This window comes from Rhodnius prolixus, unplaced genomic scaffold (genome assembly GCF_049639745.1).
Source record: "Rhodnius prolixus isolate KJV_2025 unplaced genomic scaffold, Rpr scaffold_5, whole genome shotgun sequence".
In the NCBI taxonomy this organism is placed as follows: Eukaryota; Metazoa; Arthropoda; class Insecta; order Hemiptera; family Reduviidae; genus Rhodnius; species Rhodnius prolixus.
In genome coordinates this window covers 12,920,985-12,934,784 of record NW_027411624.1, presented here as the reverse complement: position 1 = coordinate 12,934,784, position 13,800 = coordinate 12,920,985, and the positions used below count along the sequence as shown (strand labels likewise).

Genomic DNA, 13,800 nt, shown 5'->3' with positions numbered 1-13,800 from the left:
CCAGAGAGATTGGAACTCAAAACAAGGATTGTGTTGGAAATTCCACCCCTCCAAAATATTTTGTTTCGAAACAGAATTTGGTAGCTACACATTATGCAATCGATTAAAAAAAAATTTTCTACACTAATAAATCTGTGTGCGCAGGAAAATGCATATTATGCAATCATTAGCCTTGTACGCTAAGATCCCTTAATGCATAAAGGAAGCAAAAAAATTGTGTTTAAAATTATGTTTCATTAAACATGGCTTCCTTAAATCATAAGTTGTGTTAATAAATGAGCGAAATTCCATTCGATAATGATTCGCTAATCATTAAAACAATTTTATAGTTATCACTAACATTAAAAATAAGTACTGATGTTGAAGACTTATTACTAAAGTACAATTTTCTACTTTACGTACACAAGATAACTAAAAATTATTTCTATTGTTAGACTATCACTAAATATCATTAACATTTTGTTGTCAACAACACTCTGCTAGTGTTAAGATTAAAAACAAAATGGTTGATGATAATATGAACCAAAAATTAAGTGAGCGAAAAATGAAAAATCATGCGATGAGTCGGTGATTCACCTTCTTTGTTTTTTGTTTTAAATTTAAGTAACACGCAAATAGCTTTAAATTATGGGCACGCTACTGTTTATTTTTTACCATAATTAAAGTTTTGGAGAACCAAATAAGGCTATAGTTAAACAAAAAAATATGAGAATATAATTTAAAAAGTATTTCGTAATTTAATGCTATTACGTAGCACATCTTGCTATTCAGGAGTTGAGTAAGAACCAAGGAATTTTTTTTACACAATTTGAAAAGGATCTGCCAAGATAGCCTGTTAAATTTAACGTTATCTTCTTCAACGTATTATGCAAAAGGAAATGATGAAAATTGGTGAATTCAATGAGTAAGATAGCCTTCTCTGAGTAGTAACCTAGCCTAGTGTTAGCCTATAAAACAAAAAAACAAAAATCTGGATTAATGGTCTAAAAAAAAGCCTGTCACATTTATTAGGGACGTGACATTTATTGTTTTATCTAGTGAATTTATTTACGTAGTGAAGCAGGGTGTGCTATAAAAAGGAAGGTAATAGTGCCGCCTTGAATTCTTACAGGCAGAAACGAGTTGTTTCAAAAAATTATCAAACAATAAATCACAATTTTATTATAGAAAATAAAATTAATTAAATTGGAGAGTCATCTTTTATTTTAGATCTTTTTTCTTTTAAGTGCTCAAAGTGTTGGGCCTAAGGATTTATATCAGTAGTTCTAATCACTCTGTCCTTTTATTAGTCCAGAAATTATGGGATTATTTTTGACACAAAATAAATATTTGCAGGAGAATTTAAACGTAGCAATTAAACATAGGTGACGTAAACGAAATATGGGATAAGAATTGATTTACCATGATCATACTCTGGCGTGTACTCCACTCCATATTCGTGGTTCTTAGCCTACTCCGACAGTGATGACCATATTCTCTAAATACTGGAATCGTTCACCGATTTCAGTCTCTTTAGAAAAGACTTGAATTCTTCTGGTTAAGATTACTTCCATGTAAAAATTAGAGATTGACCTTACTAACATCTTTTTCTTTTCCTGTATCAATGATTTCATTCCTGAAGGCCCATAGAAAGAATTTATCTGCCAAAATGAAGAAGACTAAGATCACTACGCATTGAAATGATCCTTACTTAACATATAAGGATATAAATCAACGATTTAATTGAACACTATTCGTTTGGTACCCCAAACTTCTAACTGCATATTCCGAAGGCCAGTTAAGCTTGAGTTTAAACTTTATTGGGTTATTTCCACTTATTAGATGCTTAAAGTAAAAGATTTTAGATTTGATTGATCTCTTGGAAAACTTTTAAAATTTTGCTTACAATTTTTTTTGCCTTTTTTTTTGGCATTGGCTTTCGCCATACAGCCAGCATCGTCTAGGTGCTTATCACTAGAATATCACTCACTCTCCATTCTTACTTATAAATACATTCGCTTCACACATTCATCCCTCTACTATATACAACTATTTACATAAACTACTGCTAATGGATGGATCAGTACTCTGTATTCCTGCCATCCTTATAGCTTAACCGAAATTAAAATCACCGTAATCATTTTCTTGCAATCATTCTAATCTGCTATAACTTTTAAATACACTCATATTTCTTAGCTAGCTCTGCTATAGATTTAAGCAAATAGATGTTGGTGGAGAATATTATGTCTTCGTAGCGAAATGGTGCATCTAAATACCTGTATAAGTCGTCAAACATTCGTTTCCTTTCTACCACATAACGTGGACATATCATTATATTATTATATGTTTGAAATCCTCCTCCTGCTCATTGCAATCTACGCAAAGAGGTGAGATGACCTTTTTGTTGATCCTGTGAAGATACCATTCACACACCGCGTGGTTCGCTCTCAGCCTGCTTATTGTCGTAACAACCCAGTTATTAGTTCCCTTAAACCATGGCTGTCTAGGTAACTGATCTACCATAGTTTTATAGAATCTCTTAACAATTTCTTGTCCCTCCAGTTATATATTTTCTTTTAAACAATTACTTTTTATTGGAGTATTAATTAAAAACAAAAAACAGAAAAAATCTACTTCTTTTTTACCCCCTAAATACTTGAACGTTATTCAGTTCCGGTTGTAGGGAGAAATATTCCGGCTTTCGCTTTGAAGTTTAGTGAACAGAGCGGTGTAGTTAAAGGTACAAAGCGGAAGTGGGGAGCGAAAGGGAATATAAATGGAAGGTTGGTAGAAGTGGTGAGGATGGGAGAGTGGAATTACATTAGGGGACACTGAAGGGGTGACGCTAGAATTGGGGCTACAGAGACATGTATGTATGAGTGTCGTCGGCCATGCCCCAATAATAACCATCCCTTCAGCCCCACATGTCGCCCGCCTTTACTGACCAACATATCTGCATATATATTAATAACTACATCCATAATAACAGCCAATGTGTATGTATTATGCACTTTGAAATTCAGGTCAACTATTTTTTTTTTAAATTCTGTAAAAAATTATTCACTTTACAAAATATTTTACTTAATTAAAAATGGTATTCACTTATAAGCCATTGCTGAAATAATTTTAACTTCAGAAGATGTGCTAATTCCAACAATTTGACAAAGAGAGCCCAATATGTTGGCTTTTATAGGTAGCGCACTTAGTTAACACTGAGCTTAAATACTGCAAAACAATAAACTGACATCTTTACCAACACGTAACCATAAAATAAAATAAAATGGAATATTGGATAAGTGAAACTTATTAGATAAAGCCAGTAATTAATGCTGTGGCTTAAGGACAAATCCTTTTGAATGAAAACATTTGGCCGGTACCTTTAATTTTCCTTCGGGATAAAAACAAGGAAAAGGTTGAAACAAAATACTTTCTTTTAGTCTCCAAAAAGCAAGTCAAGTAAAGTAATCGCCTATTTTTTCAGGCGGGGCTTAACGTCCAACTACCAATTAGGTGTCGTGGACGGAGGCGACTAGCAAACATACTTAACTGTAAAATTCCTTTTATTAACTATTAAATAAAATCCAATGCCTGAAGACCGGGAATCGAACCCTACCACAATACATATTAGCTTTACTGGTCTCGCCTCTAACCGCTCGGCTACCGTGGCGCCTCAAAAAGAAGTATACTCATAACAATATTTTTTTCTTGTATTTTATAAAACTTTTCGGTCATCTTTGTGTCTAAAATGCGAATACTTTAACGAATAGAATCAAATAATAAAAAATTGGTCTTATTTCTTAAGCTATTATTTCTTAAATTTATTTCTGTTCATTTCATTTATACACTGCGCGGTTTCTTTATTTTACATTGAGTGCAGATGTACTGTGTATTTTATTATATTTTTAACAAAAAAATATTACAAATAAACTGGGTTTGTGATATTTAGTAAATTCTAAAAAATATTCATGATAATTTAATGCAGTAAAATTACTTAAATGATATCAATTATTACAATATGCTTTTTCGGATGTTTCTAAATGGCTGAAATTACGAGCGGAAGTATTAATGAAATTTTAGGTACTCGCTGATTTGTGTACCTTTTGGCGTTTAATCAACCCTTATAGTTAACTTTTTAAACTGTAAGTTTTTGTTAGCCCCACACAAGACTTAAAAGAACAGAACTAAACAGACGCTATGGACTACTTAAAAGACTCTTAGACGATAGATCAAAAACTCTCTCTGAGTGAATTATACTTCTATTTTAAATCCAATCTGGGCTCATGGAATAGAGCTGTGGGGTTCAAGCAAACGCTCCAAATCTCCAAAGGATTCAGTCTCTTCAATCTGTAATACTTCGAACTATAAGTAAACGCTCCATTTTATGTCTCCATTTTATGTCTATTACATACTGACCTTAACATTCCTTTTGTCACTACAAGTCGCTGAAAACACGATACAGAAAACTCCACTTCAGCCTGCAAATCTCATATAAATCCTCTAGCTTACAAAATCTTTCTTCAAGAACTCTTCCTGATAACCCGGACAAGACGTCTTAAGAGACAGTGTGGCCTCGTGATCTCCTCTCCAGTGAAGAGAGGTGACTAATAATAGTCTAATGTTTGGGAGTGTTACCACTGGGTAACTTCTCCACTCGTTACCTTATCATTTATTACTCTATTGTATCATTGTTACTTATAGCGCTAACGCTATAAAATGTTTTTATTAAGGAGATAAATACAAGTAATACAATTTCTTCTCTGGACAATCGGTTTGAACTCAAAACAACATTTATGCCCCTATTTTCATTCCTCATCTTGGTTAGAACATTCCTTGGCTATCTGCTCCGTTAAAGGGAAATCTCTGGGGCCAATAGTTTTGTCAACACTTCATTTAAAATGCAATGAACCATTTTTTGAACTATAGGTCCCCAGGACAACTTCAGAATTTTTTTTTTTTTTAAAGGATATTGAAAAATCTGTATTCTCTTTCAAATTTCTCGTTTTTTCAAGAGTATGGAATTAAAAGAATGGAATTCTTACCAAATTTGAACAGATTCACCTTATAAAATCCAAATTAAAAAATTTGGATTTCTTTTTATCCAATTTTTTTATTATCAACGAGTTTATTATTTTACGGAAGTAGTAATAACTGTGGAGCATTATTTTTCGACGGTGACCTCTGAAGCATTAAGTGTTTGTGGGGCTAAGTAGCCTCATCAACGTCTTCCTCGGCACGCTTGACGAAGCCCTCATCTTATTGGAACGTCCATTATAAATTAGAAATTTTAATTTCATAAAAACACTAATATATTCTCATTAAATTGAAAAATCTTCTTTCACGACAGTGGGGCGGGAGTGCCGCAGGGGAGTATACTTGGCCCCGTTCTCTACACAGTATACACATCAGACGTACTTGTACAACCCTCTACACTACTCTGTACATATGCAGACGACACAGCCATACAAGCCACAAGTGCACATCCTTCATCAGCTTCATACAAGTTACAGGACACACTTACACAAAATAGAATCCTGGGCAAAGAAGTGGCGGATTAAAATGAACCCACAGAAATGCCAGCATGCCACGTTTACTCTCCGGCGGGGCTCCTGTCCACCTGTCCTCTTCAACAGTAGACTCACGTGGAACCTACACACTAGACTTAAAAGACAAGCAATAACAAAACGTGCGAAACTGCTTTACAGACTACTTGGACGACGCTCCAAATTGCCCATTGAACTCAAACGTTTAATGTACAGTACTATCCTCAAACCTATGTGGACTTACGGACTAGAACTGTGGGGTTCAGCCAAACCTACAAACCTACTGACGGTACAAACATTTCAGTCAAAACTCCTCCGACAGATAGTTGACGCTCCTATCTACGGTGATATACCTCACTCTTCACAACGACCTCAACATTCCCTTCATAGACCAACTCGCCAAGACTGAATACCAAAAGTTCCATACTGCTCTCTCCACTTGCTCTAATCCTCTTGTACTGTCTCTCGCTTCCTCTGACATCCCTAATACTCCTCGACGACTGAATCGCCAATGGCCCCGCGACTTTCTTGCAGTCTAAAGGCCTAAACGTCATCCTTCTCCTATAGAGAGTGGTAACGCTGGGTACTTTCTCTCCTCCTGCTCACCTCCCGCACCAGTTCATCACTCTCTCCATATTTACTGACTGTATACATACGATATATTCAAATTACAAAATAAATTAAAAAATAAAGGAACAGCATTCTTTTAATTTCTTGGGTGTCCAGTTAGCCTAGGCTGAACGTTATTTGAAATATTGGTGATTTAATCCCGCCGTAGAGTGTACATTTTTTGTATTATTTCTGGCTAGTGCCAGATTTTCATCAATTATCAGAGGAGATTTCCTCAATATAACTTCCTCTATGTTCCTGAATCAATACAGTTACAGACGCTACAGTTCGAATTCAAGCATCTCCTCGTCTAAGAGTGAAAATACAACTTTACGATCTAAAACGTTAACTTTTATTCATACTAATTTCCATTATCTTTATTTCTATTTTTACATTCATTTTTCTTTAATTAATTAATAAAAAAAATTCCATACTGCTCTCTCGACTAACTCAAATCCTCTAGTACAGTCTCTCCCTTCCTCTGACATCCCTAAAACTCCTCGCCGACTGAATGGCCAGTGGCCCCGCGTCTTCCTTGTAGGCTGAAAACCTAAATCATTATTCTCTTATCTCTCCTCTCTCCTCCTCACACTCTCCTCCATACATTCTCCTCTCTCCTATAGAGAGCGCTACCGCTGGGTAGTTTCTCTCCTCCTGCTCTCCTCCCGCACCAGTTCATCACTCTCCCCATTAAAACTGTCCGGTAGGACAGTTGTATAAGGGTTGATCATCAAAAACTGCACGAAAAAGCGTAACGTTGAAAAACACCCAACTTTGACAATTTTTTTCTCTTTTTCTATAAAAGATAAAATTCCCAAATTTTCTTTATAATATAGGGCAAATCCTCCTTTATGACTGCAATTTTTTTGCAACAACCTAGATCTGATAGATTTTGAGAAAAAAGTTGCCGAAAATGTGCAAAAACGGCATTTTCAAAAATTGGTCTTGTTCTTGTTGTTGTTCTTCTTGTTGTTACCTTTTTTGTAAACAACGTAGCGCCTAAACGCGTGAACCGATTTTCATGAATGAGGTGTCATTCGTTTCGGAATGTTATGTAGATGTGCCTTTTGGGGGTCTCGACGCTGTACATGGAAAGGGAGAGGAGTTAGCCCCCTTTATGTAAGGCCCCCTCCAAAATTATTATCATTAATTACTCTGTAAATCTTAGCCCGATTTTGATAAAATTTGGTAGGATGACAGGGTTAGGGCTCCCCTACGTAACATTAAAGCGACGATCTGCTCTTATACTTGTTAAGGGGAAGTATAGCAATCGTTTCAAATTATCGAAACGTGAACCGATTTTCATGAATGAAGTGTCATTCGAATCGAAATTTTGTACAGATTTGCACTTTTAAAGTCTCGACGCTGTGCCTCATAAGGAGGGGAGTTTGCCCCACCCAAGTTAGGCCCTTTCTAAAACTATTATTACCAATATTTCTATAACGCTTAGTCCGATTTTGATAAAATTTAGCAAGAAGAAGTGGTTAAAGCTCCTTTACGTGGCTGTGAAGTGCCATCATGCTCTTACACCTACTAAGAGGAAGTACTGAAATCGTTAAAATTATCAATGAGTGAACCGATTTACATCAATGAATTGTCGTTCGATTCAAAATCTTTGCCTCTTCGCCTTTTAGGGAGAAGTACTGTAATCGCAGTTTATTTTTCTTACTCCTCTTAAAGGGAAGTACTGAAATCGCAGTTTAATTTTGCTATTTACGTACAAATTACCTTCCTATTTTATTCAAAACGCTTTCTCAAAAAAATTGTTATTGAGGATGGTTTGGGGGTCCGCAACTATAATAAGATCTCTCCAATGGTAGTAACTCCGACTTAACACCTTTTCAGGTTATAATGATAAAATTAAAATTTATTATTCCCAATTTTAAAAAATCTGTAAAGTAGATTTGTAACTTTGCAAAACATACAAAAGGAAAATCTATCCAAAAGGTACAAAAATCTCTTTAACAAAAACTTACAGTTTAAAAAGTTAAGTATAAGGGTTGATTAAACGCCAAAAGGTACACAAATCAGCAAGTACCCAACATTTCATTAATACTTCATTGATATTATTTTAAGTAATTTTACAGCATTAATTGTCATTATTATTTTTTTGAATTTATTAGATGTTTCACAGACCCTTATGCTGGCCAGTTCATTCATTTTCTTTTTCTTTCTTTTTATAATTTAAGTCGCGTCAACATCTAAGGTTATTGGCGCCCGGAGCTTTTTTCAGTGCACTGCCGGCCTCCGGACAGTGTTCTCTCGTTACAGACAACACTGTCCATCACCCGGACAGTGAGCTGTAAGAAGCTCTTAGAAAGAGAAAATCTAAGGGTCTGCAGCTGGATTCGAACCCGGAACCTCCACGTGGGAATCCAATACGCTAACCGCATAGCTAATCCCTTCCCTTTGTTCATTCATAATATTTTATTTTTTTGTTATAATTATGATAAAATGTATATTATATCTTCATAATTAAATAGGTACTTTATTTTAGCTTTATTCCAAATTATTCCTCTGATTTATCTTTATTATGCTCTTTATTCTGAGTAGTCACATGTATGTACGAGTATGTACATGCACGTTAAAGTAGAAAAAGACTAAGGTAGAGTCGGTTACTCTTTAAATTTGAATCACGGATTTAAAACAATATTTCAGTCTAGAATTCGTCTTTCCGAAGTATTTGTGAGCACAAATAACGCGTAGGTAATATCAAGTAAATTATTCAACAATAATTATTCATTTCTCAATTGTAATTTAATGTAGTCCCTCTAATTTTACTTATAGTAAAATACTGGAATAATTATGTTAGCTGTCATAAAAATATGCATATCTTATTTATCTTATATTCCAAATATATAATACTGTGGGAAGAATACCTAGATTGAGAATGTAATTGAAGAAAACTATATTATTTGCGATAAAGCCAGATTAATTATTACCTATTATTCTTAACGTTTGACTACTACATAAAGTAACAGTTACTTTAATCGAAGAATGAACTTAAACCGACGATTTTTATTTAAAAATAAAAATAAATAAATGAAATCATTGATGAATGTTGGTGTAAGCATTTTTTTTAAAAAAGTTTTTGAATTTTCTAGCCTCACATTTTTTTTTTTATTTTTTTTAATAAAGTTTTTATTTTTAACCGGTGATTAATAGTTTGTTGATTAGATATTACAGTCAATCTAAGTTAAATGGTGTTCTACTTGAACAAATATTTTGTAGATTAAAATGGCCAGCATAAGGGTCTGTGAAACATCTAATAAATTCTAAAAAATAATAATGACAATTAATGCTGTAAAATTACTTAAAATAATATCAATGAAGTATTAATGAAATGTTGGGTACTTGCTGATTTGTGTACCTTTTGGCGTTTAATCAACCCTTATACTTAACTTTTTAAACTGTAAGTTTTTGTTAAAGAGATATTTACAGATTGTTTACAACTTTCAAAATAAATTAAAAAAAAAAAAATTGAAAAAAGAAAATAAAAAAAATTAAATGAAATAAAACATTATTAGGTGAAATTAAGTAATTATTTTTGAAAATTGGTACAAAAATTGGAGCACTATTTTAGTAAGTCTAGAATTAGCATGCTAATATAGTAGAATGTTGAACAGTCAGTTCTTATCGTATAAAAATGTTAACTGAACTAAATATTACGTGACGTTATAGATAGCAGCAAGTTTCGTTTGTTTTTTTTAGGTTTTGCATGCCACAGTTAATATTTCCCAATTAGTGTAAATTCTCACACTTTTTTGCAGCTCGATAATATTAGTCATTTTAATTCCATTGGGGAGTGATCGTTAGCTTCAGAGAATATGTAAACGATTTTTCTTTTCGGTCATTATTGTTTCACCAGTAAATTTGCTGATCATCTACAACTGCTCACTATTCAGGAATAGTACCAAAAACTCTGAAACTGGATGAACCAGATAGATTTGCAGCTGAGTAGCTTCGAGATTAATAGTGCGAACGAAAAGATGGGCTGTAACCCATGGTGGGGCTTAATTTTGAAAATAATTTTTGGTTTTATCATCTTGGATTTTTAAATTATTTCAGAGAAAATGAACTTTAAAAGCTTTATCGGCAAAGTCGTCAAACTTCTTTCAACAGTGCGTGTTGTTCACGCGGCCGGTATTATAGTTGCTGACGAAACAAAGAAAAAGTCAAAATTTAATTGTGATGGCTGGCAAAAGTCATTTAAAAACAAAAATTAAAACTTTTGGCCGTATAGAGAGCTTTTGGGGTAATCTGCGGCAAGAGTAGGTTCTGTGTGTGTTTAACTTAACTTTTCTGTTCACTTCTATTCCATTCGATATTTCTACATTCGATTTATTTACATATTTTCATCGATTCTTTCACAAAATATTCCCCCTTAAAAAAAAGGCCCTTTCAAAATAATAATAATAATAATAATAAAATAAACAGAATACCAGCAATATGGTGCCAAATAATTTTTTTACCAACTAACATACATAATGGCCGGACCATGCATCAAGCTTTCATCACAAAAGCGCACATGTGTGCTGAAATAAACGAAAACTTCTATGAAACAAATAAACCAACTCCATACTGTTAGTCCATATTTAATTTATTATTACAATTCTAGAGGAGTTGAAGCGTTAATTGAAACATAATTTTGGAACTAAGCGAAGCGTGGCGAAACGTACCTGTGTAACATGTGCGCGCTTCGTGTGTTTAGAGTTAATAAACTGTAGATATTTATGTCAATGTAAAAACGTTGAATTTTTTTTTATTTTTTCAAACGAACTGCCTTTCTATTTCTGGTTTTCTATTTTTATTTATATTTTTTTAGAGAGAGCGTGGGAGAAATCGCTAGATATTTTGTTAGAATCTCTGGTTAGGGCTGAACTTATTCTTTTTTGTGATGTACCGAATTTTTTACTTGGGATTCTGCTCAGAGAACTGTCTACCATAGCAGTTCATGCTGTCCATACAGGAAGTTGAGGTATCTGTAGTGTGAATTTCCTTTCGTCAGCTTCACAGACCCAAACGTGAAATTTTTCCCTCAGATTTGCTGAAAAACTTACAGACACCACCATAAATCGTAAATGAAGGATAATTGGGCTGCATGATATTCGCCCCAAATGTCAGTTTCTCATCAGGAGGAGGAGAGAAACTACCCAGCGGTAGCGCTCTCTATAGGAGAGAGGAGAATGTATGGAGGAGAGTGTGAGGAGGAGAGAGGAGAGATAAGAGAATAATGATTTAGGTTTTCAGCCTACAAGGAAGACGCGGGGCCACTGGCCATTCAGTCGGCGAGGAGTTTTAGGGATGTCAGAGGAAGGGAGAGACTGTACTAGAGGATTTGAGTTAGTCGAGAGAGCAGTATGGAATTTTTTTTATTAATTAATTAAAGAAAAATGAATGTAAAAATAGAAATAAAGATAATGGAAATTAGTATGAATAAAAGTTAACGTTTTAGATCGTAAAGTTGTATTTTCACTCTTAGACGAGGAGATGCTTGAATTCGAACTGTAGCGTCTGTAACTGTATTGATTCAGGAACATAGAGGAAGTTATATTGAGGAAATCTCCTCTGATAATTGATGAAAATCTGGCACTAGCCAGAAATAATACAAAAAATGTACACTCTACGGCGGGATTAAATCACCAATATTTCAAATAACGTTCAGCCTAGGCTAACTGGACACCCAAGAAATTAAAAGAATGCTGTTCCTTTATTTTTTAATTTATTTTGTAATTTGAATATATCGTATGTATACAGTCAGTAAATATGGAGAGAGTGATGAACTGGTGCGGGAGGAGAGCAGGAGGAGAGAAAGTACCCAGCGTTACCACTCTCTATAGGAGAAGGATGACGTTTAGGCCTTTAGACTGCAAGAAAGTCGCGGGGCCATTGGCGATTCAGTCGTCGAGGAGTATTAGGGATGTCAGAGGAAGCGAGAGACAGTACAAGAGGATTAGAGCAAGTGGAGAGAGCAGTATGGAACTTTTGGTATTCAGTCTTGGCGAGTTGGTCTATGAAGGGAATGTTGAGGTCGTTGTGAAGAGTGAGGTATATCACTGTAGATAGGAGCGTCAACTATCTGTCGGAGGAGTTTTGACTGAAATGTTTGTACCGTCAGTAGGTTTGTAGGTTTGGCTGAACCCCACAGCTCTAGTCCGTAAGTCCACATAGGTTTGAGGATAGTACTGTATATTAAGCGTTTGTGTTCAATGGGTAATTTGGAGCGCCGTCCAAAGTAGTCTGTAAAGCAGTTTCGCACGTTTTGTCATTGCTTGTCTTTTAAGTCTAGTGGGTGGGTTCCACGTGAGTCGTTTGACTATGTAGAGCCCAATGCTGTTGCTAAGATATTTTGCCCGTATCCCACAAATTAATAAATAAAGTAATCTTTCATTAAGACAGAAATTTTATGCCAGAAAATATATTCTAAAATATTTTCTCATTTCCGCTGTTCAGAGATTTCTTTTAGTCAAGTTATATGGTTATACCATTCAAGAATAACCAAATGTTATAGTCTGTTTAAATAATAATAATAAAATAATAACCATGGCAGTTCTACTTCGAATAACTAAATGATTTTATTAATAGAAATAATAAAACTTCCATTAAAATGATTAAGAAAATAGAAGTTCACTTCAAAAGGAAATAGAATTGCACAAATGGCACAGCAATATTACAGCATCACTAATGTAGCCAGTCCTTCAGAGAGCAAGCTGGTAATAAATAAAACTCTACCCGGAAGCGAATGTTTCCTACATTAAAGGAAAAGAAAACACCTATTGGTTGTAAATATACTTCCTGTCAATTCCAAATAAGGTTCGGAGGAAATATCTAAGAAAATTCATGTTTGTATTACACTATCTTCTGTTGAAATAGATAGCTAGACATCTTCTTTTTTTATTTTTGTATTATCTTGTTATTTGTAATTTTATAAATTATTTATATTTTCGCAGAGTACAGAATGATGGGGATGGTCCATGAGAAGAAGATATTCTTATTGCATCACTATCCAGGAAGGACGAGAGCGGATGCGAGGTTATTTGTAGTTGCCAGATGGTTATTTTGAATCTTTGGATTAAACCAGGAAATGGAATTGCCAACTTTTCTCACGCATTCTTGAGGAATTAAGGTGAGATTCTTGTTTTGAAAATGAATTTTCTTTTATTTGATTGGATTGGTAAGTTGTTTTTATACTCTTAGCCATCATAAGAGAGGACCTACTCATAAGAGTAAGAGCTGAGCTACTCATGCTGAATAGTGTCCCGTGGTTAGACCGGTAAGGGGATGATAAGCATGTGTGCCCTTTTTGCTTCTTAGGGGTACAGGAGAATCTCTATCATTTCCTAGCTGTATGTCCTACTCTAGGTGAGCTCCGACTTCGAATAATGGGTAATTCTAGTCTTTCTGGCCATTATTATTATTAAAGGGCTCTCCACAACTCGTGGTTCCCTTCAGCCATCGCGAGTAAATGCCTTCTTCCAAGCGACACGATCCTCTGCCTGTTCCTCTGACAGACCATATCCCACCATCTCCTTCACCTGGTCCCTCCACCCACTTTTGGGTCTTCTTCTCTTCTTCCGGCCATCCACCTCGCTGTCCACCACCACCTTAGGCAATCTCTCTCTAGACCCATCCTCCTTACATGTCCATACATGTGAGTGCCTTAGCCTTTCTA

General features: G+C 34.8%; 1 long non-coding RNA gene across 1 annotated transcript in view; it reads left to right on the top strand.

Annotated features, from left to right (window-relative positions):
* The window catches only part of LOC141458295 (uncharacterized), a 117,387-nt gene extending 104,139 nt beyond the window's left edge, over positions 1-13,248 (top strand). Inside the window, exon 4 of the long non-coding RNA XR_012460875.1 lies at positions 13,079-13,248. This is a non-coding gene — a long non-coding RNA (uncharacterized lncRNA). The remainder of the gene's footprint in view (positions 1-13,078) is intronic.
* Positions 13,249-13,800: the final 552 nt, after the last annotated feature.